At 45.4% G+C, this 23289-nt stretch overlaps 1 long non-coding RNA gene across 4 annotated transcripts in view; it reads left to right on the forward strand.

Annotated features, from left to right (window-relative positions):
• LOC134928029 (uncharacterized) overlaps window positions 1–23289 on the forward strand; it is a 495002-nt gene that overhangs the window by 73764 nt on the left and 397949 nt on the right. The window lies entirely within an intron of this gene.

Below are 23289 nucleotides of genomic sequence, written 5' to 3' on the forward strand. Positions count from 1 at the left end.
GATCAGTCAGTGGAATCCCTGATTGAGCTGCGTGACTGAGATGGTGTTCTCTCCTTGGCTCATGATAGGAACAGAACTGGCTTTGAAACAAAGTGACATTTTATTTATAGCAAGCCACAATCAGTTAGCCATGTGATCTAATGGATGTTGTGGAACAGACAGAATAAATAGAAGTAACAGATTTTATGTATCACATTTTGTTTATTTCAAATAAAGCAACATCTTATACTGTACACTGGTAGATGATGTCAGCGTTCGGATAACATGGGAAAGCTATAGCTGCCTGCCCTCCTGTGGCCAAAATAGTCTTTCCAGATATATGAAATGATTTCTACTAAGAGTCAGCTTATTTTAAAGTTTGCATATGGTTCACAATTATTTGTACTGTTTCTAATGGGGGAAAATAAGTATATTAATCAGTCATTGATTATCTACAAGTCAGCACCACAAAAGAGTTTGCTCGCTAATAACATGCAAGTGTCCTGCCGTTCAGGCCGCTTCCTTTCACGGCTGTTGTTTATGGGCAATTGACGATTTGAATGCTGCAGAGCAAGCTCTCATATTAATACTTTTAAAAATACAGATAAATAAGGATAATTATGTGTTAGTGTATAGCTAAAGCAGAATAGCCAGAATGTAATCTCCTCATGCTGTGTATATTTGGCGATTATTATTTCAAACATAAAGATAGCTGATAAATATGGTGTCTGAGGACAGGATTCCCACGCTGATGATTCATTTCTGCATCCCCCATACTGTATATAGTTATATACTGCACATCCATAGTGGCTTGACAGCAGTATATAATAGTATAGATCATTTATAATGGACTGCCACTATCAGAGAGGCAATGTATACTGTTACATAAATGTTCTAAGCTACAAACTGCTGCATTAGATAACTGCCACATTAGAGGAAGCAGCTTCTGTGACATCAAATGCTCTTGTAATATAATACTTTGCATGACTGATATCTGTCTCCATTATAAGCAATCTGGGAATGCTCTGGGACCAGTGTGCCTGTAAACAGTCTCATGTTAAAAGAAGTATAAAATGAGTACACAATAGACCTTTGAAGCTGCTCTGGAGCATATATTGCAAAACATTAAACAGTACAATGTGTGGGCTCTTCAGTCTCAGACTTTTCTGCAAGACAGTCCTTAAGTATTAACCCTTCCTGGAGACTATGTATTGTATGGAGCTAAACTGTAGGGGTGGTCTTCAGGTTGCCGACTGTCGGGATCCCGGCACACAGTATACCGGCGCTGGAATCTCGCCAGCCGGCTTACCGACTGTTTTTCTCCCTCGTGGGGGTCCACGACCCCCCTGGAGGGAGAATAGATAGCGTGGCAAGCGCAGCGAGCCCGCAAGGGGCTCATTTGCGCTCACCACACTGTTGGTAAGCTGGCGGTCAGGCTTCCGGCACCGGTATGCTGGTCGCCGGGAGCCCGGCCGCCGGCATACCATACCACACCCATACTGTAGTACAGTCAATGACATATCTATAATGGTTGTAATGTGTGAAGTGCGGTGGGCCCTTCGGGCCCACGCCACGCACACTGCACCCATATCTTCAGTACTTACCTATCCAGAGTCCCACCTTCCACAACTGCAGTGGTGCAAAATCACTGTGAAAGTGGAACAAGGGACATTTAACCAGCATTTTGTGCATGCGCAGTAGTCAAATCCTAGGGGTAAATGGCTGCCACACCATTTTGTCAGAGAGCTGCGCTTGCACTATGGACTAGCAAAGCACTAGATTCTACGAGCACTAACAAAACCTAGGCTGCCAGGCCAGCTATAGAGAGGATGGGGCCCTGTATTGCTTCTCAAACTTAGAGATGAAGACACACTAACAGTCCAGTTTTAAGAATATCCATTATTGAGCACAGGTGGTTACATCAAAATGACTGAGGTACTTGTGCATGAATATCCTAAAAACATGCACTGTGTCTTGAGAAACACTGCTCTATTAAATGCACCCTTACTGTAAAGAATGAACCATTTCATTTTCAGGAAAGGCTTGTAAAGACCTCATTAAGGTTTAGTTTCCTTTTTGAACTGTCTGACCTCCATGATAAATCCTATTCCTATATCACGTAAGATGTCAATCCACCCAATATTGATATATCATGACTTCATTGTTCCCTTCTTTTAAGACCACATAGGAGGCCGGTGCTTGTGGACCCTGGCATGTGTCCGATTATTTTTAGGCATGTCCATAACTAAGGTATGTGGTGAATGATCATTATTGACCTGCCAGGAAAAGCCTGTGTCTCTGCCACATAACATTTAGATTAAAGTGATGTGTTAAAAAATTAGATAGTAACAAGCAGATTTCAAGGTAAATTTGACATAAGCTGCTTTTGTGAGCATGCTTCTTTATTGACTCTATAAAAAGACTCACTTCATTGTAAGACACTGATTTTATCAATAGATGCCATAATTGTGTGTTCTACAGTATCTCTCCATACTGCAGATGGCCATAAGCACAGCTATGTGTGTATTAAGGTAAAAAAGACATTAGAAAATAGAGGAACATTTTCTTAATAATAGCTGTAGTTCTGTGATATGTTATCCTGAAATTATGGTGGTCATTCCGAGTTGTTCGCTCGGTAATTTTCTTCGCATCGCAGCGATTTTCCGCTTAATGCGCATGCGCAATGTTCGCACTGCGACTGCGCCAAGTAAATTTGCTATGCAGTTAGGAATATTACTCACGGTTTTTTCATCGTTCTGGTGATCGTAATGTGATTGACAGGAAGTGGGTGTTTCTGGGCGGAAACAGGCCGTTTTAGGGGCGTGTGGGAAAAAACGCTACCGTTTCTGGGAAAAACGCGGGAGTGGCTGGAGAAACGGAGGAGTGTCTGGGCGAATGCTGGGTGTGTTTGTGACGTCAAACCAGGAACGACAAGCACTGAACTGATCGCACTGGCAGAGTAAGTCTCGAGCTACTCAGAAACTGCACAGAGATGTCTTATCGCAATATTGAGAATCTTTCGTTCGCAATTTTAAGATGCTAAGATTCACTCCCAGTAGGCGGCGGCTTAGCGTGTGCAATGCTGCTAAAAGCAGTTTGCAAAAGAACAACTCGGAATGAGGGCCTATGAGCAGACACTGCACTATTAATAAAAAAATCCTAAAATGTATTTTTTATTTTAAGTAAACAGACTGATTTAAACATTGCTTTATGCAAGCCTATGTTTTTATCATACCGCTTTGTCATCTTACTTGATTCAATAAATGACAAAAATGAGAGATAGATGGCTATGGGCCTTATTCAGTTTTTTAGGCAAACCAATAAAGCACTCTAATGGACAAAACCATGTTGCACTGCAGATGGGGCAGATGTAACATATGTAGAGAGATTTAGATTTAGGTGGGATGTGCCAAGCTGGCCCTAAGCAATATGATGCCCATGGCAAGATTTTGGATGGTGCCCCTCACTAGTTCCGCCTCTGACCCTGCACCCCTTTCCCAGCACCAACCCCCCCCCCCTTACCCATAGCAGTCCTCATTGTGGTGCTTACACTATTTTGCTCTCAGTGCCAATAAGTGTTGCAAAATATATATTTTAGATGCATTTTTGTTTTGTTCGTGTGTGTTCAAGAATATGTACCTACTTGAAGATCAATATAGCAAGCTGTTGTGCAGGATAATAAACTTTTCTGCTGCGGGGTACACTGGGCTCCACAAGGATAAACATTGGGGTGTAGAGTAGGGTCTTGATCCGAGGCACCAACAGGCTCAAAGCTTTGACTGTACCCAGAATGCACAGCGCCGCCTCCTCTATAACCCCGCCTCCCTGCAAAGGAGCTCAGTTTTGTAGTTGGTGCTGCAGTAAGCAGGCACATAACAGAGGGGTTGCTCCAGGTAGCCCTAAGAAGAGCTTTTTTTGAAGAAAAAAGTGAAGACTTCAAGGGCAGCAGCGGTGGTAAATGTCAGAAGACATTCACTGCTGCAGCTCCAGCTCTCCCCAGCGGCGCTGTACACTCCCGTGCCCTGGTTGCCGGGTAACTACAGCAGGAGGCTCCGGTTTTCTTCACGTCCGGCACACACGACGGGGGCTCTTTGCGGGATCGTGTGGCCGTGCTTCGGGAGGTGGGGAGTGGGTCACGCTTGCGGGACCAGGTCTTTATCGCGATCCGGCGTGGTCAGTGGGAGGCGGGCCGCGCGCGCTGGCGGTGGACACTGTGGCAGTACAGGCGATCCCACTAGATCACCAGGGCATGGGTGCAGGTCAGATTTTCTCTCTCAACCATTTTCAGTAGCCCACAATACCCGGTGGTTTTGCCAGCAGGTGGATAAGACTTAGACCTGAAGCCCCTCCCCCCAGCCCCAGGGCGCCATTTCCCGCAAATGTTCCCGCCCTGGAGCTGCATCTCTGTCTCTCCCTCACTCCCTGTCAGTGTCTGGGCGCCATTATCTCTCAGCTTCACTGTTCCTGGGACTGCTTGGGCAAATCCTCCTGTGTAAAGCCGCCTGGTTGTCAGTGCTGTGACTTTACATGACACTTAAGTATTCTACCTGCCTTTTTAGACAGTGCTAGTCAAAAAAGAGTGCATTTACTCTGGGTTTTCTAGTACAATTACCCTGTGATATACATCCAGTTCTTACTGTGCAGTGTTATATCTATTGACTATATAGCTATATATATAAGCTAGTCCAGTGCAGTATTATTGTTCGTAATAACCTCTGCATTGTACAAACTGTGACTATCTGTGTGTGCATTAGCTTGCTGACTCGTGTCCATTTCGTGTCTTTCACTCAACTTGGTATCCCTATATTCTATAACCTGAGGGGGCTTGGTGCGTCAGGTTTTATATTGATATAGGATTTTCACAAAGATATACATTAATACGTATTTTTCTCTGTGATTTAGTCACCATATCTCTCCTTTATCTCTGTTAGTGCTGACTACACTGCGCAGGGGTTTGGGTAAGAGGTATTGTGCTGCTGCCAATTGTACTGTGTTACCTGATACTGCAAGTTATATCATGTCTGCTTCTGATGGTAACGGTTCTGGGGCTGAACACACTGCCGGTGTTGCTGAAGCCACAGATCCCTATGAGGAGAATATAGCAGCTGTGGGCTGTGGTTCTGGGGGCTCCTTGCCCCCCAGTGGGACTGTGGCAATGGAGGTACATAATGACCCACCGTGGGCCGCTTTTTCCACGCTTCTACATACGGTAGTTAATAAACTAACACCCCCTATGGTACCCCAATGCCAGTACAACCGTATGTGGTCCCTGCAGCTAACCTGTCGTGGACGGACGATTTGTCTGCTCAATTGAAGAAGTTGAACCAGTCCCTGACTACTAAAAAGTCTGACCATCGCTCGCCTAAGCCCAAGGGGTACTCTAAGCGAGCGCTTGTCTCCTCACAATCCACTGCTGTCACTGACGCCTCGTCTGATGAAGACGGCACTTACACTGACCCCACAGGTTCTGACTCAGATACTGCTGATGGGGAGGGTAGTTCACATGTGGATGTTCCTGATCTTTTGGAGGCTATTAAGTTAATTCTACAGATTACGGATGATCCCGAGCCATCCATCCCTCCTAAGAGACCAGATAGGTTCAAGCGTCAGAAGGTGGTTAAACAAGTTTTACCTCACTCTGATCACCTAGTGGATATACGTCAGGAACCTTGGGAAAACCCGGGTACGAAGTTTGTGCCTCAAAAGAAGATGCTGGCTCGCTATACCCTCACACCAGAGCTGTCTAAGAATTGGGAAACGCCTCCTCCAGTAGACTCACATGTGGCTAGGATGGTGGTTTCCTCAGCTCTACCTGTCAATACCGTCACGTCTCTAAAAGAGCCTATGGATAAACATGTGGAGGGCTGTCTTAAAGCGATTTACATCCTCACGGGTGCTGCACAAAGGCCCACTACTGCAGCAACATGGGCTGCAGGGGCTATTGAAGCATGGGCCTTGGAGTTAGAAGCTGAAATCTCTTCTGACCATGCTAGACAATGCTTGTCATATATTGTCACAACTTCTCGCTATATTAAAGAGGTGGCTTCTGATGCCGGTATCCTAGCAGCCAAGGCCTCTACTACGTCAGTCCTGGCTCGCCGGATATTGTGGCTGAGATCCTGGTCTGTGGATCTGGACTTTAGAAAAACCCTGGAGGTACTCCCTTTCAAGGGAGATATTCTGTTTGGGGAGGACTTAAATAAGATAGTGGCTGACTTGGCTACTGCCAAAACTGCCTGTCTGCCAAGTACCGCTCCTTCTGTGTCGAAGGCTAAAGGTACTTCCTTTCGCCCCTTTCGTCCTTCAGGTAAAGCAAAAGGTCAGGCGTACAACAAGCAGGCCCGCACATCCAAACCTGGTAAGCCAAAGCCAAAAAGAGTCTGGGTGGCCCGTCAGCCAGCTTCCAAGGATGATAAGCCTGCCGCATGACGGGGCGTGCCTCCGCCTGGGGGATCCCAGGGTGGGGGGCCGGCTTCTAGGGTAACCCAGGAATGGTTGAAGACCACTTCAGATGCCTGGGTACAGGAAGTCGTCACTCGAGGCTACGCCATAGCCCTCAAAAACCGACCACCTCATCGATTTTGCCAGACAGACATCCCATTGGACCAGACAAAGGCAAACACTCTGCATTCGGTGGTACAGACCCTCCTGGATACAGGAGTCGTAGTACAGGTGCCTCTTGCGCAGAGTGGCCGGAGGTACTATTCTCCGCTGTTTCTAGTCCCGAAACCGAATGGGTCCTCCCGGCCCATTCTCAACCTCAAGGCATTGAACAGGTTTGTGAAGGTTTCCAAGTTCTGTATGGAAACCCTTCGCTCTATAGTTCTGGCCTTGGAACCTGGGGACTACATGGTCTCCCTGGACATACAGGATGCTTACCTGCATATTCCTATAGCAGCGTCACATCAGCAATACCTGAGGTTTGCTATTGGCAACCTCCATTACCAGTTTCGGGCGTTACCTTTTGGGTTAACAACGGCTCCGTGAGTCTTTACCAAAGTTATGGCGGTAATGACGGTGGTACTCCGCCGTCAGGGGGTCAGGATACTGCTGTATTTGGATGACTTGTTAATCCTGGCAAATTCCCCAGACCTTCTCCTACGTCATCTAGATATGACGGTCCGGTTTCTACAAGCCCACGGGTGGCTCATCAACTGGAAGAAATCCTCCCTGATCCCTGCTCAGAGCATGGTGCATCTGGGAGTGCTGTAAGACACTCACAACCAGAGGTTGTTCTTGTGTCAGGAGAAAGTCCTGAAGCTTCAGGACAGGATTCGTTGCTTCCTTTCTCGTCCGCAAGTGTCGATACATTTGGCGATGCAGGTGCTGGGCCTCATGGTATCAGCATTCGACATGGTGGAGTATGCTCAATTCCATTCTCGCCCCCTCCAGAGGCTGATTCTAGCCAAGTGGGATGGCCTGCCTCACCGGATCAGGTCTCAAATGATCTCATTGACTCCGCAGGTCCGTCTGTTGCTGCTCCGGTGGCTCCAGGACCGACAATTGTGCAAGGGCCGTCCCTTCTGGATATCCAACTTGGTCCTGTTGATGACAGATGCCAGTCTAAGAGGTTGGGGTGTGGTGCTGGAGCAACACTCCCTTCAGGGTCGGTGGACCAAGGAGGAGTCCCTCCTCTCAATCAACATTCTGGAATTGCGGGCGGTCTTCAATGCATTGAACCTAGCCCAGCATTTAATTCAGAACTGTCCTGTTCAAGTGCAGTCGGACAACGCCACCACAGTGGCTTACATAAATCATCAAGGCGGCACTCGAAGCCGTCTGGCAATGAAGGAAGTCTCACGGATTCTACATTGGATGGAACGCCATCTACCGGGCATATCAGCAATCTTCATTCCGGGAGTCCTGAATTGGGAAGCGGACTTTCTCAGTCGTCAGGACGTACATGCCGGCGAGTGGGGCCTCCATCCAGAAGTGTTTCAACTCCTAGTGGAAAAGTGGGGTCTTCCAGACGTAGATCTGATGGTGTCTCGACACAATCACATGGTTCCGGTCTTCGGAGCAAGGACAAGGGATCCTCAAGTAGCATTCGTGGATGCGCTGGCGGTGCCGTGGAGATTTCGGCTGCCATACGTGTTCCCTCCGGTGTCACTCCTGCGCAGGGTAATTCGGAAGTTCAAGCAAGACAAAGGAATTCTGCTTCTCATAGCTCCAGCGTGGCCCAGACGGCACTGGTTCTCAGACCTGCAAGACCTATCGTCAGAGCGTCCAATTCTACTTCCACAACGCCCAGACCTCCTCGTTCAGGGCCCCTGTGTCTACCAGGACCTAGCCCGGCTGTCTTTGACAGCGTGGCTCTTGAAGCTTCCGTCTTAAGGGCTAAAGGGTTTTCTGAGGCGGTCATTCAGACTATGTTGCGGGCCCGGAAACCGGCTTCGGCTCGGATTTACTATAGGGTCTGGCATTCTTACTTTGTTTGGTGCGCATCTGACGATTATGACGCTTCCAAGTTTAGTATAGCCAAGCTTTTGGCTTTTCTTCAGCAGGGCCTGGACTTAGGCCTACGTCTGGCCTCCCTCAAGGTTCATATTTCTGCCTTGTCGGTGTGGTTTCAGAGAAAAATTGCGACCTTACCTGATGTGCATACCTTTACTCAGGGTGTGTTGCGTATCCAACCTCCCTATGTCCCGCCTGTGGCTCCTTGGGACTTGTCGGTAGTTTTGGAGTCGTTACAAGAGTCTACGTTTGAACCTCTTGGTTCAGCTGATCTTAAGTGGCTTTCCCTTAAGGTGGTGTTTCTGCTGGCTATTGCTTCAGCTAGAAGAGTGTCGGATTTGGGTGCCTTGTCCTGTAGTTCCCCATATCTGATATTTTACCATGACCGGGCGGTTCTTAGGACTCGTCCCGGATATTTACCTAAGGTGGTTTCCTCGTTCCACCTTAACCAGGAGATTGTGGTTCCGGCACTTGTTTCTCCTGACCTGTCTCCCTAAGAGAAGTCTTTGGATGTGGTACGGGCTCTCCGTATCTATGTGAAGAGAACTGCTTCCATTAGGAAATCTGATTCTCTCTTTGTACTGTTTGGATTTCACAAACGGGGCTGGCCTGCTCACAAGCAGACTTTGGCCAGATGGATTAGAATGGTGATTGCACATGCTTATGTGAGGGCTGGTCTGTCGGCTCCTGCCCACATTACGGCCCATTCTACTCGGTCTGTTGGACCTTCTTGGGCGGCCCGCCGTGGTGCGACCCTTGAACAATTGTGCAAGGCGGCTACGTGGTCCTCAGTGAACACGTTCATAAGGTTCTATGCCTTCGATACTGCCGCTTCCCAGGATGCTTCCTTTGGACGCCGGGTTCTTGTGCCCGCTACAGTGCGTCCCCTCCCATAAGGAACTGCTTTAAGACATCCCCAATGTCTATCCTTGTGGAGCCCAGTGTACACCGCAGCAGAAAACGAGATTTATGCTAAGAACTTACCTTTGTTAAATCTCTTTCTGCGAGGTACACTGGGCTCCACAAGGCGTCCACCCCAACGCACTTAGCTTCTTTTGGTTGGTATGGCATTAGCCGCTGACACTTCTCCTGTCGTGAGAGTGTGGTGTATGTGGCTACTAACCGTTGTCGTCTCTTTTCCTGCTACTGCATTGGGCTGGTTAAATAAAAACTGAGCGCCTGTGCAGGGAGGCGGGGTTATAGAGCAGGCGGCGCTGTGCATTCTGGGAACAGTCAAAGCTTTGAGCCTGTTGGTGCCTCGGATCAAGATCCTACTCTGCACCCCAATGTCTATCCTTGTGGAGCCCAGTGTACCTCGCAGAAAGTGATTTAACAAAGGTAAGTTCTTACCATAAATCTCGTTTTACTTGTACAATATTTATTTATTTTTAAAGTTAACAATTCCTTATTTGTGTCTAGGGATGGTTAACAACAGTGGCAGCTCCTATTTGCCAGCTTCAGGGGGCTGCCGGCACCTCCCGCTGCTCTTTTCACGGCCCACACACCCTTAGGCTCTGCCTGAACCTGCTGCTGCGCTGCCTGCCGCACCGTTAGGTAAGGGTGCATTAAAAAAAAACAGGCTTGCGCATGTGCCCAAGCGCAGTCAGTGTCGGGGGAAAAGAAAACCCCCCACAGCATTGCGCATGTGCACTAGCTTCCATGGATTGCATCGGCTGCAGCCCTAGAAGCACATTAGTGCTGGCAAAAAGTCTTCACAGTGGAAGTACTGTCTGCCTATCACAGGCCAGCATATGATTAGCAGATAGTGCTCCCAATAGGAAGCCACTGCGATCACTGGGGGTTCACTGGTGTGACAGATTTTTACTGGAGTCAAATTAGCCACTAGTTAATGATTATTGTTGGTTTGCTGGTAGTCAATGATTTCCCCACCGATGGCAGAGATCCGATAGTTCTCGAACTCAATAGCAGAGAGCCTGGTGATGTTTTTTCTCTTCTCCTCCACTCCCCGATACAATATATGAAGCCCCACCCACTCCCATGACTGGCTTACTGCTCAGCGTGTTATGACCTGCAAAGCACCTATTGCAAACATTGGTGGGTAAGAGTGGTATTCAGTTAGCCGCAGTGATTTACTGTTACTAATAGATTCGCATGGGGTGAAAAGCATAAGTCCTGATAACCAGCCCTCAGAGCCATGATAACATGTGGGCAGGGGTGTATCTATGGGTCCGAGCCCACCTGGCAAATGACGGGGCTGGCGGCCTCCCTCCCATATTTGAAATAGGGTTACACCATCAGTACATATGTTTGAACAATTACTTTGTAGCTGAGCGCAAACTACTGTCCCATGATATCAGCCATTCTACGGTTATATTGTCCTTCGTCAAAATCCAGGCCTCCTTCTATCTCCCCTTCCCACAATTCATGCCCTCCCAGTCTGTTCCCTCCTTTAAAAACAGCAGTATCCCTTCACGCTAACACATCAGTCCCCATACCCTTCTCCTTTAAGACACACCCGTTCTCAATTTGCAGCTAACCTCTCATGACAGCACCATCCATATCCCATCTACTTTAAACACCAGCACCCCTCCTCCATATCCCTTTTCCTTACCATGCCAGCTAACCCGATATCCATTCTCATCTATACTACCGGTCTATTCATCATCATTTCTGCTTCCCCTCTAAAATGCCAGCAAAACACTCCCCCTCCCCCGCCACATGTGCCTTCCAAATGCCAGCCATCTGCAGCTCTTCTCCCTAATTTGGCTTTCCGCCATACCCCTTCTCCCCCCATATATACATAATTATTTGCCAGTTCTCCTAATAAGCCCTCTCCTCAATCTACCACCCCGTATTCCCCTTCTCAATTCCCCCACCCCATACCCCCTCCTCTCAATAAGCCAACTCCCCCCCATTTATCTCTTCTCCTCAATAGGCCAACCCCCCATATACCCTTCTCTTCAATAGGTCAGCCCTCATATACCCTTCTCATTAATAGGCCAGCTCCCCCCATATACACCACTTCCTCTTAATAGACCATCCCCCATACACCTCCTCAATAGGCTATTCCCCAAATACCTTAATATACCCCCCATATGCCTTCTCCTCAATTTATCATCCACCCATACGCCATCTCCCATCTTCAATTATAGAAAATGAGAGAGGGGATATGGTAGGATAGTATATTGAAATTCTATACTCCATTTACGTCAAGACACCCACCAACTAAATGTCTCCCCCACCCCAAACCTCCTCTCATCCTCTGTGCCCTGGTAACGCCGTTGCCCTCTCCCTTAAGCATAGCCTCCTTTCTCACCCATGTTCCAGTGCTGAGTCCGCACCCAACGCTCAGTCACTCCTGCCGCTGCCAACGCATCAGCACATGTCAACCAATCCAAACAGGGCGCCTTTGATATGTCCGTGGGAGGATCAGCAGACAAAGCAGATCCACCACCCGCTGTCACACACAGAGAGTAAGCTGTGTCTGCAGCCGGTTCATCCCTCCTGTCTGGCTCAGATACAAAGGAGAAAATTCCCCTCCCCCCCCTTCCCCGCAGCTGCGATGATGACTCGGAGTCCGGGACATGCAGCTCCTCACAGACACATCTGCACTCAACCCTACACCACTCATTGTCACTGGCTGTGGATGGCACATGGATGGCACAGCCGGGCAGCACCCCAAGTCTGCCGGCATCCCTGGCGAGTGCCATCCTGGCCAAGGGACAGATACGCCCCTGCACTTAGGTTTGGGATCTTATTCCGGATCCCATGTGTTTTCGTACGAAATACGAGAAATTTTCCGTCCGAAAAAAAAGGGTTATAATTGGATAGTGTGATAATGAGCATCAGGCTAAAATTGCGATAGATTTTATGGGGAAGGGGGGGGGGGGGGACGACAAAAAATTAACAAGACTAATTTGATACCCCCCTATGCCTTTGATGGCTGTCCCTACTGTATGTATCCATGTTATATATATACTTTACACTGGAATGAGACGGCAATCAGTGCAAAATAAATAGACATCACAGGTCGACACCAACGTGCCATACATACATACAGAGGTCCTAATAAGTCATTCATATCATTGTACAGCATTTCATTGCATCTTATTTGCTGTGCAGTTAGGTGTATCATTTACTGTGAGTACCCTTTATATTAAAATGTTAGTGTTTCTGAAGCAAAAATGGAATTGGAAACTGTTTATGAGGGAGTACAGTACGGTTAAATGTGTTTGTAGCCTTTTGATAATTTTTTTTAAGTGGATTAGATTGAAGTGACTAAAAAGTGTAATGGTAAATCTCTCTGAATCCTAGATGTTACTTTCCACTGTTCAATACACACATTTAAATTGGACACAGCTTACTAAAATGCAATACATTAGTATCCAATAAAGTCTTCGGGTGCTCCAGGTTTCCTCTCACAGTAAATAATAGAGAAGGTTTTTCAATCAGCATTAAACATGAAACAAACATTTTGTAAGGAAAACCGACAAGGATGTTACTGTAGTAGGTCAGAAAATGAAGACTATTCTTCCAGGACAGTTGGGAGATACTGGGGTCTATTCATGAAGCAGTGAAAGGAGTAGAGAAGTGAGCCTGTGGAGAAGTTGTCTGTGGCAACCTATCAGCTGCTCCGTACAACTGTATAGTATGCAAATTCTAAATGTTATTTCAAAGGGCCTAATTCAGACCTGAACGCAGCAGAAAATTTGTTAGCTAATGGGCAAAACCATGTACACTGCAGGAGGGGGGGCAGATATAACATTTGCAGAGAGAGCTAGATTTGGGTTGGGTGTGTTCAAACTGAAATCTTAATTGCAGTGTAACGCCGCCATTATTTACACTGCACAGAAACAATATAACCCACCCAAATCTAACTCTTTCTGCACATATTATATCTTCCCTGCTACTGCTATCAGGTCTGAATTAGGCCCAATGCTGGCTCACTCCTCCACACTTTTCACTGCTTCATGAATAGACCCCACTGTCGGCAACAAGTCTCAAGCTTAACACTGTTTTAACCAACAGAGAATGTTATTTAAACAGCACAAGACTTAAAAGCCGTAAAAACAAAAGTGTGATTTGTATTTAACAAAAGGCTAGTGGCTAAAGTTCACATTGATTCTCTGGCAGCAATGACTCCTACATTCTTGTGATTCTCACTATCCGCTGAAATGAGTTGCACGGCACAAGTGTAACTTACTAGTGTGCCGCAATTAATCGTAGATGGCTCCTACATACTAATAAGGGTAATTTATTTCATACTAATTACCAGCACGTCAAAATGACAGAACAACATAACAGTAATATCAGCATTGGTGGCTGTGCGTGCCCGAACGGAGCAACACTTGAATTGCTCCATCGGGCGCAATTCAAATCTTGCTCCATTCAAGTGTGATGTTGATCTTTTTTTCCCATAAAGCAAATCCGCCTTAACAAGAGCAGGGTTGGTCAGCCATTTTGTTTCTTTCTGTAAAGTGGAAATCTAACCTAACAAAAGTTATCTTCTCAGGGCAAGGCAGATAACAATTGAGAATGACTCTTAAAGAAGAATAAAAGAAAATTATAAACATTGGTGGTAACCCTTGGTATATGTAAGGGGCAAAATGTCATTTCTAAAAAGACAATTGATTTAATGTAATCAGTGATTGCTCATGCTTTCAGTATCAGCCATATTCAGCCTAGATCTTGCTTTATGTAATCTGTTGATAGAACGGGATTTTCAGCTGTCCAGTTGATGGAGAAAATCTTCACTGGGTAGATCTGTTCAGTTGAAAGATCTGTGGATTTAATCAATGTTAAAAGGACAACCTATTAACATTCTTCATGTGTGCTCATTTCATCACCCATATTTAAAGACAGTCTGTGTGTTTTATCCCCAGAGGCTACACTTAAGGTAGACTGCTGGCCTTTGATGTTTGATTTTGAACTGGCCCAGCAATGTTTTCCTAGAAACTAAATATTCATTTATGTTTGCGCTATAAATCATACTTATTATGCAGCCTGAGATGAGAGTGCTGGTGTGTTTTCCCTATGCACTCCATGTCGTCTCTTTCCACTACATGGCATGAAATAAAGGCGTCATATGTTACTATAAATCTCATTTCTTACTTCATTTGTATTTATATGATTTAGTATGTATGATGTCATGTTAAACATCAGAAACCTCACACCTCTGCAGTAAATATTAATTCACTTTGTTTTACTCATGTTGTGATTAACAGGCATATTCTCATTTATAAGAAAAAACCTTGTACATGTGCTCTAAGTGTGATTGAATATCCTGGTATATAAAAGGACACATGCACTTAGAATAGCAGTTCCTGTTTATCCAACCCACAAAAAATAGGTGATCCCCCATTCAGCACATTGTCAACCTCTGGCACTACTTTAAGAATTTTAGAGAGAAACTCAGTATTCCTGATACTTCTTATTTGGTAATGCTGGTATTTCAGGTGAGAAATTTATATGTGCGCAAAAAATATTGTATTGAATAAAACATTATTATGTACATGAAATGAAGACAGTCCTGATGTCCAAGGAGTTTGGAATCCAAGGAGATATGTTAAAAACAATCCTGAGAAATGGCCAAGGCTTAAAGTGGTTCTGGAGAGGTGGTGGAACTCATTCACCCCGCCATCCTTCCCCCCCCCCTCCCCCAAACACACACACACACGCACACGCACACGCACACACACTAAGCAGGGCCAGGGCCAGTTAAATTAGTGCCCTACTTCCCATACTTTATAAAGGGTCATTGATCTCAAAAAGTAGCAGCGTTTTCACATAATAGTACCCCCAAATCTAATTATATCACACAGTAGCACAATCTTATTCACATTACCCCGAATGTAGTTTCTCTGATTTATATTACACCACATAGTAATGCCCCTTATTCAGGTTATATCACTCAGTAGTGCCCTTTATTCACATTGCACCATACAATGGTACCCTTTATACATGTAATGCCACACAGTAGTGCCCCTTATACACAATTCCCACAGTAGTAGTGCTCCTTACACATAATGCCCACAGTTGTAGTGTCCCGTTTCACATAATGACAACAGCAGTGCCACTTATACACATAATGGCCACAGAAGTGCTGCTTATATACAAAAAAGCCACAGTAGTAGTGCCGTTTATAAACTTTATATACAGAATTCTCATAGTAGTAGTGCCCCTTACACACAATGGCCACAATAGTAGTGCCCCTACACATAATTCCCACAGTAGTGCCCCTTATACACATCTCTGCCTCTGTCACTCCAGCAGCTCACCACTTGTGTCCCTCCAGCAGCTCCAGGCCCTGTATCTCTCCAGCAGCTTCCCTACCTCTCTTGTCCCTCCAGCACCCTCTCATCTTATCTTCAAGATGCACAGAGCATGCTCCTCTTCATGGCTCCTCTTCACTTCAGCAGCGGTGACAGCATGATATCACATACGCCGTGCCGGAAAAGGAAGCCAGTGGGACCTGATGTGTGTGAGTACCAGAAGGGGTGGGCTGCAAATGGAGGAGGACCATGGAGCCACCAGGACCTGAGGAATGGGAAGGTAGCTGCAGCTCATCAGTAACACTAGCGCCATCTGCATTATCTATTGATGTAGGTGATGGGGCAGGTTTTTCTGTTGGAATTACTGTGCAGGGCAATGGAGGTGGTGGAACTAGTTCCCCCTACCATTACAGGTGGTGGAACTCAGTTCCACCTAGTTCCCCCCCCACTTTAACCCCTGGATATGTCTAACCTCCGGTAACACGCTGTCCTCATGTAGCACTCGGCGGTTCTCCTGTAGCACTTGGCTGTCATCATGTAGCACTCGGCTGTTCTCCTGTAGCATTCGGCTGTCCTCCTGTAGCACTCGGCTGTCCTCCTGTAGCACTCGGCTGTCCTCCTGTAGCACTCGGCTGTCCTCCTGTAGCACTCGGCTGTCCTCCTGTAGTACTCGGCTGTCCTCCTGTAGTACTCGGCTGTTCTCATGTAGCACTCAGCTGTTCTCATGTAGCACTCGGCTGTTCTCCTGTAACACTCGGCTGTCCTCATGTAGCACTCGGCTGTCCTCATGTAGCACTCGGCTGTCCTCATGTAGCACTCGGCTGTGCTCCTGTAGCACTCGGCTGTCCTCCTGTAACACTTGGCTTACTAAGCAGGTGGGAATTCACTGAAAACATACTGTACCATTCTCATGAATGGGCAAATCACGGAAGACGAGTCCCAAAAAACTGCTCAACTTTAGTGAATCAGGCCAAGAGTTAAGAGGAAAGAGAAGGGTGCCATGTGTACATTACAGACATCAAGGACCTGATGAATGCGACAAATGATTCATTAATATTATTTTAACTCTCTGAAAGCCATGGCAAGTAGTTTTTTGTTTTGTGTGAACTTATTTTTTTTAAAGTATAGTCTACATCTAATAGTAACTCCACTGTCCAATAGTAACTGTCCACCTTATCTTTCTCCAAGGCTTAATACGTAGATCCTTAGTCACCCAACGTGTCTCGCACCATATGGCTAAGAGCAGGGGGTTTTTAAGGGAGGAGAGGACCCGCGTGCAGCCTCCATTGTGGGCCCCCTCTTTTCCGGCAGCTAGTAGACTCTAGCATAATGCCAGAGTTTACATATATTTATTTCATGCAGTCGACGTTTTGGCCATCTGCACTGGCCTTTACCAAGACTTATACAACATGGTACAGGGCCAACCACTGACTGCATAAAATAAATAGGACTGGCACCCCAGCTGTTGTTTATTAAGAAGATTGTGATTGCAGATCATCCTGGGAAAGTATATATATTATATATATATACATAATGTTAAACTTACGAGCAGACTACTACATGCCCGAGTTTGCTACTGGTGGAATTATTACCTTTATTACCTCCAGCTCTACCTTAAAAATATAAATGTTGTCTAAAGAACCACAACAACATTTTTCCCCTCAGTTTTTTTTATTATAACCTACAAAGGCAATCATGTCTGACAGTGGCATAGTGGGTTACATATCATTAAACCAAAAAGTCCACCACAATATTTTACACCTTTGTATATATACAATATGACGCATCCATAAATCTTGTGCTGCAGTAGTTACTAGAATATTTATAGCATGTCTACAAGAGGTTCTCTGTGTTTCTTATTATAACATGTTATATAGTAAATACTCAAGTTTAGAATCATTTGTTTCAGCTTCATATTTCTACAATGGCCCAATCCTAAATAGACTATTAATGCTGCCATATATGTGGAAACAATCATTAATAATATACAGTTTCACTTTACAGCGTTATTTTAATTTTAATTTACATATTTAATGTGCATCAAGTGAATTCATCTGGCCAAAGGCCTAACTGCTATAAGCAGATCTAGCTCATTGCATTGGTATTTTTCATCATTAAAAACCAAGATGCAGACCTGCTATTTATACTAACACATATATTAGTTAAGCCATAGCATCCAGGGGGCCCACACCACACACCCTGCACCCATTTTACCTCTCCAGAGTCTGGCGTCAGCAGAGCTCTACAAGTCACAGGGAAAATGATGCAACGGGCACCTTCCTGGCATTTTTCTCATGCTCTGTAGGAAAATTGCTGGGAAAATGGCCACCTCACCATTTTCCCGTACACCTGTGCATGCGCAGCAGACTCTGGTGCTCCTAGTACTCAGAGTGTATTGCGCTGCCGGCTAGAGAGGGGAGGTCCCAGGCACACGGGTCCCCTCCTCTCTTGATACGCCCCTGGTATAACTCCTATACTGAATCACAGCACATACCAATGCCTACATTAGAAAAGTACAAACTAGCCTTCAGGCACTTACAGTATATTTCTGATCATTATGCCACTCTTTGGAAGCCTGAGTAAAATAGGTGAACTTACTGTCTGTCACCTATAACTTAGCTGTTCTAAAATAAAATGACAATAATTATCACTGACAGAACAGGTACTCAGGGGGACATTTACAAAGCAGTGATAAGAGCGGAGAAGTCTGCCAGTGGAGAAGTTGCCCCATCAACCAGTCAGCAGCTCTGTATAATTTTATGGTATGCAAATTATAGATGTTACTTCCGTGCTGATTGGTTGCCATGGGCACTTCTCCACTGGCTCACTTCTCCGCTCTTATCGCTGCTTAGTAAATATCCCTCTCAATCTCTTTGATTTGTAGGCTTACATTACTTGGAAATTTGTTGTTTTGTTTCCATGCTAAACAATAAAATTCATTGTGTACTGTGGGTCTCATTCATGTTTATAAGAAAGGCCAAAAAAAAAAACTGGAACAAACCATGTTGCCATCATCCATGCAAAGGGAGCAAATATAATTAGATTTTTTCTGTGCAGTGTACATACTGGCTGCTTTTGCAGCCCACAAATGTTAGATAGCTTTATTTTTACACTGCAATTAAGTTTGAACACGCCCCGCCCAAATCTAAATCTCTCTGCACATGTAACATCTACCCCACCTGCTGTGCAACATGGTTTTGCCCATCTGTTGCTAAATTGCTTTACTTACAAACATGAGTCAGGCCCAATGTTCTTGAATGACAAGTTTTCAAGTATATCACAAAAAAATCAATTTCAAAGTTATTTCCCCAAGATTTTTCTGTCATTCTTTCCCTTAGTCACCATGTATCCCTATTTCCTTAAGCCAATCATCTTTTTACCACATAAAATGAGTAAGACATAGCATCTAGATAAAAATATACAAAATTAAAGTTACCCCAATTGATAAGTATACAGTATAGCAAAATATAAAACTATTAGAAGTCACTGAGGAGCACTGTGTGTGACCATATAGAAGCACAAGGCCACAGTAGTTTAAGATACAGAGATCCAAGGTTGCTATTACTGTCTTTCTTTTATAGTGTTCCTGTAATGCAAAGTGTCAATGTGCTTTATCTTTACTGACAGAAAACAGTTTCACAAGAAATGTGACAAGTTATATCACTGACTCCAAATATATTGATGTATATACACATTCTATCTATCTATCTATCTATCTATCTATCTATCTATCTATCTATCTATCTATCTATCTATCTATCTATCTATCTATCTATCTATCTATCTATCTATCGGGACATTTACTAAGCAGCAGTGGCGTGCGGTGAGGCCAGTGGCTGGGGAGTCACATGCGGCTAACATTCCCCCCCTTCCCCCCCCCCCCCATAGAGTGGGAAAAAAAAAAAAAAAGTGTAGGCCCCCCCCCCCCCCCCCCCTACATTCGTGAAACCAGCACCAGGCAGAACCAGCCAGGGGGGATAATGCCATAGCAGGGGAGACACTCGGTATGGGGTCCCCCTGCCATAACATTAATCTGCCCCCCAAAACTAGTCAGCCCAGGGCTGGAATTCCTTGGCAGTGGGGACCCCAAAAAAATAAAAATGGGGTCCCCCTCCCGAGCAACAACCAGCACTGGGCTATCCCCACACCCCTGGTGGCAGAGGGTGCGGGGTTCATTGTTAATATTGTTCTTTACAGGTGGCCTAGAGGTCCCAGCAAGCCTGTCCCAGCATGCTGGCACTTGGAGAACCACAAGTGCCAGCATGCCCGGACATAAATGGCCTGCTGGCACCTGTTGTCTACCTGTAAAGAAAATATTAAAATGAAAACACCACACAGTCTTTAAAAAAAAAGTTTATTTGACAGGGTCTTCACCTGGGGGCGGTGGACTTTAAGCTCTTTTGCATGGCTGCTGCCTCCTCAGGGCTTCCAGCGTCTTCACCTGGCGGGCGGCGGCTGCTAAGCTCTTTTGCATAGCCGCCACCCATCCAGGACTTCCACGGCGTCTTCTGCCTTAAGGAGCTCTTCTTTGCTCCTCCTCCGCCGTCGGACTGACAGCCGCTCTCTCGCGCTGACTTATATAAGTCAGCCGGAGTGGGCGGGGCGTTGACGCGCCGAGCCGTGATTGGCTCGCGGTGGCCATCTTGAATTTCAAAAATGACGCTGAGGCGCCATTTTTGAAATTGGTACCGCTCCGCTGCCAAACTCTGCACCGCCGCCCGCACCTCCGCCGCGCCCACAACAGTGATTGACAGCGGATCCAGTGAAGGATCCGCTGGCCAATCACTGTGGCCTCACTGACAGGGGCGTGCTTTCATGGGTTGAAAGCACGTCCCTGTGTGAAAGCGGCACCTCTAATGGTGCCGCTTTCCCATGTATTTGCAATGGGCTTTTAACGGCGCCCGCCCCCCGCTCCCCATACCTTTCCCTTTCTGACTGGGAGGCACCACGATCGGTGCCTCCCAAACACATTTACACAGGAGGAGTAATGATTAGGATAATATAAAGCAGATACTCATGACACAGAATATGTGTCATAACTCATAAGTATCTTCTTTATATTATTTTAATCAGTAATGACAGGGGAGGCACTGCCTCCCCTGACTGCACATCCCTGCTAAGCAGTTATAAGTGCGGAGAAGTGAGCCAGTGGAGAAGTTGCCTATGGCAACCAATCAGCACTGAAGTAATCTATAATTTGCATACTATAAAATGATACAGAGCTGCTGATTGGTTGATGGGGCAATTTCTCCACTGGCTCACTTCTCCACTCTTATCACTGCTTAGTAAATGTCCCCCATGTTACCAAACATTTTTGATTCACGGTTCCATTTCATTCAGTTTGGGAACTACTGATATATACAGTATATTATATATATTTAATGTAACTATCAGTGGGCACCTAAATGGGTCATTCATCTTCTAAAACAGCCATTATCTATTTCCCTAATATTACCATGTTATCATAAAACTAAGTACACTGCACAATTGCTTATGTCTATATATTACAATGATTTCCACTCTTTGTCCACGTCCTGCCACGCTTTTATTTAAGCATCCTGTTTTAACGGCCTGTAAAATATCGCAGTCATAACATCTATGTTGGGGTTTTATTAAAACACAGTAACTGGTGCAAGCAGTGTAATTGGTTTGTGATAGTTTTACCCATAAAAATCACTCTGGATTTTTACAACAGTTACAGGCTGTAAATTACAAACCATCAAACCTTGAAATGCTTGCATGGCATTACATCACCCGTGCATCCTGGATGTCCATATGTGCTTCAGGGAGACAAACACTATAGCAATAGAGCTGCTACTTACACAGTACACACCTTCCAACATTTCAGATGGCCAAAGAATGGCACATATATCAGGCAATATACAACACAATAACTGCTCATCCTGACGCACATTAATATCCAATAGTGATCCTGGTGTGTTAACCCTTCACGCCAAAGGATCCAGGTCTTTGCTGAAAATAAAGAAGGCTTCATGATGGAATACTGATCCAAGAGGGCACAGAATGTATAGCTGGGGTTAAAGGAGCGGATCATTAACAGAACACAATGACACCCTTTGACTGAACCCAAAATCTAAATCTTAATTTGTAGGATGGATTTTTATTCTAAATTATACCATAAATTTAGCAGGATTTTTTTAGGAACCGATGGAAATGTTTAACATGAAACCTAAAATACTGCAAGGTCGCAATAAGGGATTTTATTCAGAGGAAGAGGTTTGATTTATTGGTCACATTTCCGGAAAGCTTCAGAGACCACGAGGCTTCACTTACTTATAAGCAGTGGTGATGTTCGCATAGATACGACAGACAGGCACAAGTATATGTTTAAACAGACTTCTGGATAGGAACTTAAAGCACATCTTACCCAACAAAATTGCAATTGCCTAAAATTGCTGAAACTACGCAATAAACGGCAATATACACTATATAGTCAAAATCATAAGGAAAGTTAGTGCAAATCGCACTGTGTGTACACAGCTTGCCATACCGATGCATGCTCCCATGGGGTCATTATAGCAAGAAAAGATAGACTGTGCAGGCAAGTCAATCTTGACTATGGGGGTAATTCAGACCTGATCGCTGCTGTGCATTTTCGCACAGCGGGCAATCAGATCCGAACTGCACATGTGTACGCACAATGCACAGGTGCGACAGACGGCTGCAAAGGGGATCGCCGGTCAGCGATGGGTTTGTGTGAAGGATCCATTTGCACAGAAGTTCACAAGGAGATTGACGGGAAGAGGGCATTTGTGGGTGTCAACTGACCGTTTTCAGGGAGTGTCTGGAAAAATGCAGGCGGGACCAAGCGTTTGAAGGGAGGGTGTCTGACGTCAATTCCGGTCCCGGACAGCCTGATGTGATCGCAGCGGCTGAGTAAGTCCTGGGCTGCGCAGAGACTGCACAAAATCAGTTTGTGCAGCTCTGCTACACATGCGTTCGCACACTTGCACAGTGAAAATACACTCCCCCTGTAGGTGGCGACTTTCTGATCGCAGGGCTGCAAAAATCACTGCCTAGCGATCAGGTCTGAATTACCCCCATATTGTGTACAATCTAGTACGTGGTGTAGTCAAAATTGGCACTTAGTCAAAATCTCACATAGTCAAAATCTCAAGTAAAGGTAGTCCATATTGGTGGTTCAGGGCTCCGGGAAGTTCGGGGGGAAATCGCAAAGTCAAAATCGAAGCTAGTCAATACCTCACCGTGTGTATGCAGTGTGCACCTAATGAATATTTTAAATTTATGTTCCAAAGCACATTCTCACTGACGGTGTATAGTAATTACCATTAATGATCTAGACTTCTGTTCCCAACCTGTGGTAAGTGTGTATGTTAAGTATAGTAAAAGCATGCTTCAGAGCGATAAAACTACTCAATATAACATTTGGTTTCATACTAAGGGTCTATTTATGAATATAAAGCTATAAAAATGATTTTCTATTGCAATTTATCGCAGTGATCTTCTTGTGCCTCTATTTAACAAGAATAATTCGTGGGGCACCTGCACGATGCACAGTACTCTGGAAGTAACATCTGGCATTGGTAAGAAGAGGCCTAAGATCAGTGCCCTGTGTCATTGCACTCCCAGGCACGTGTTTCCA

The sequence above is a fragment of the Pseudophryne corroboree genome, chromosome 5 (assembly GCF_028390025.1).
Source record: "Pseudophryne corroboree isolate aPseCor3 chromosome 5, aPseCor3.hap2, whole genome shotgun sequence".
NCBI classification, from domain to species: Eukaryota; Metazoa; Chordata; class Amphibia; order Anura; family Myobatrachidae; genus Pseudophryne; species Pseudophryne corroboree.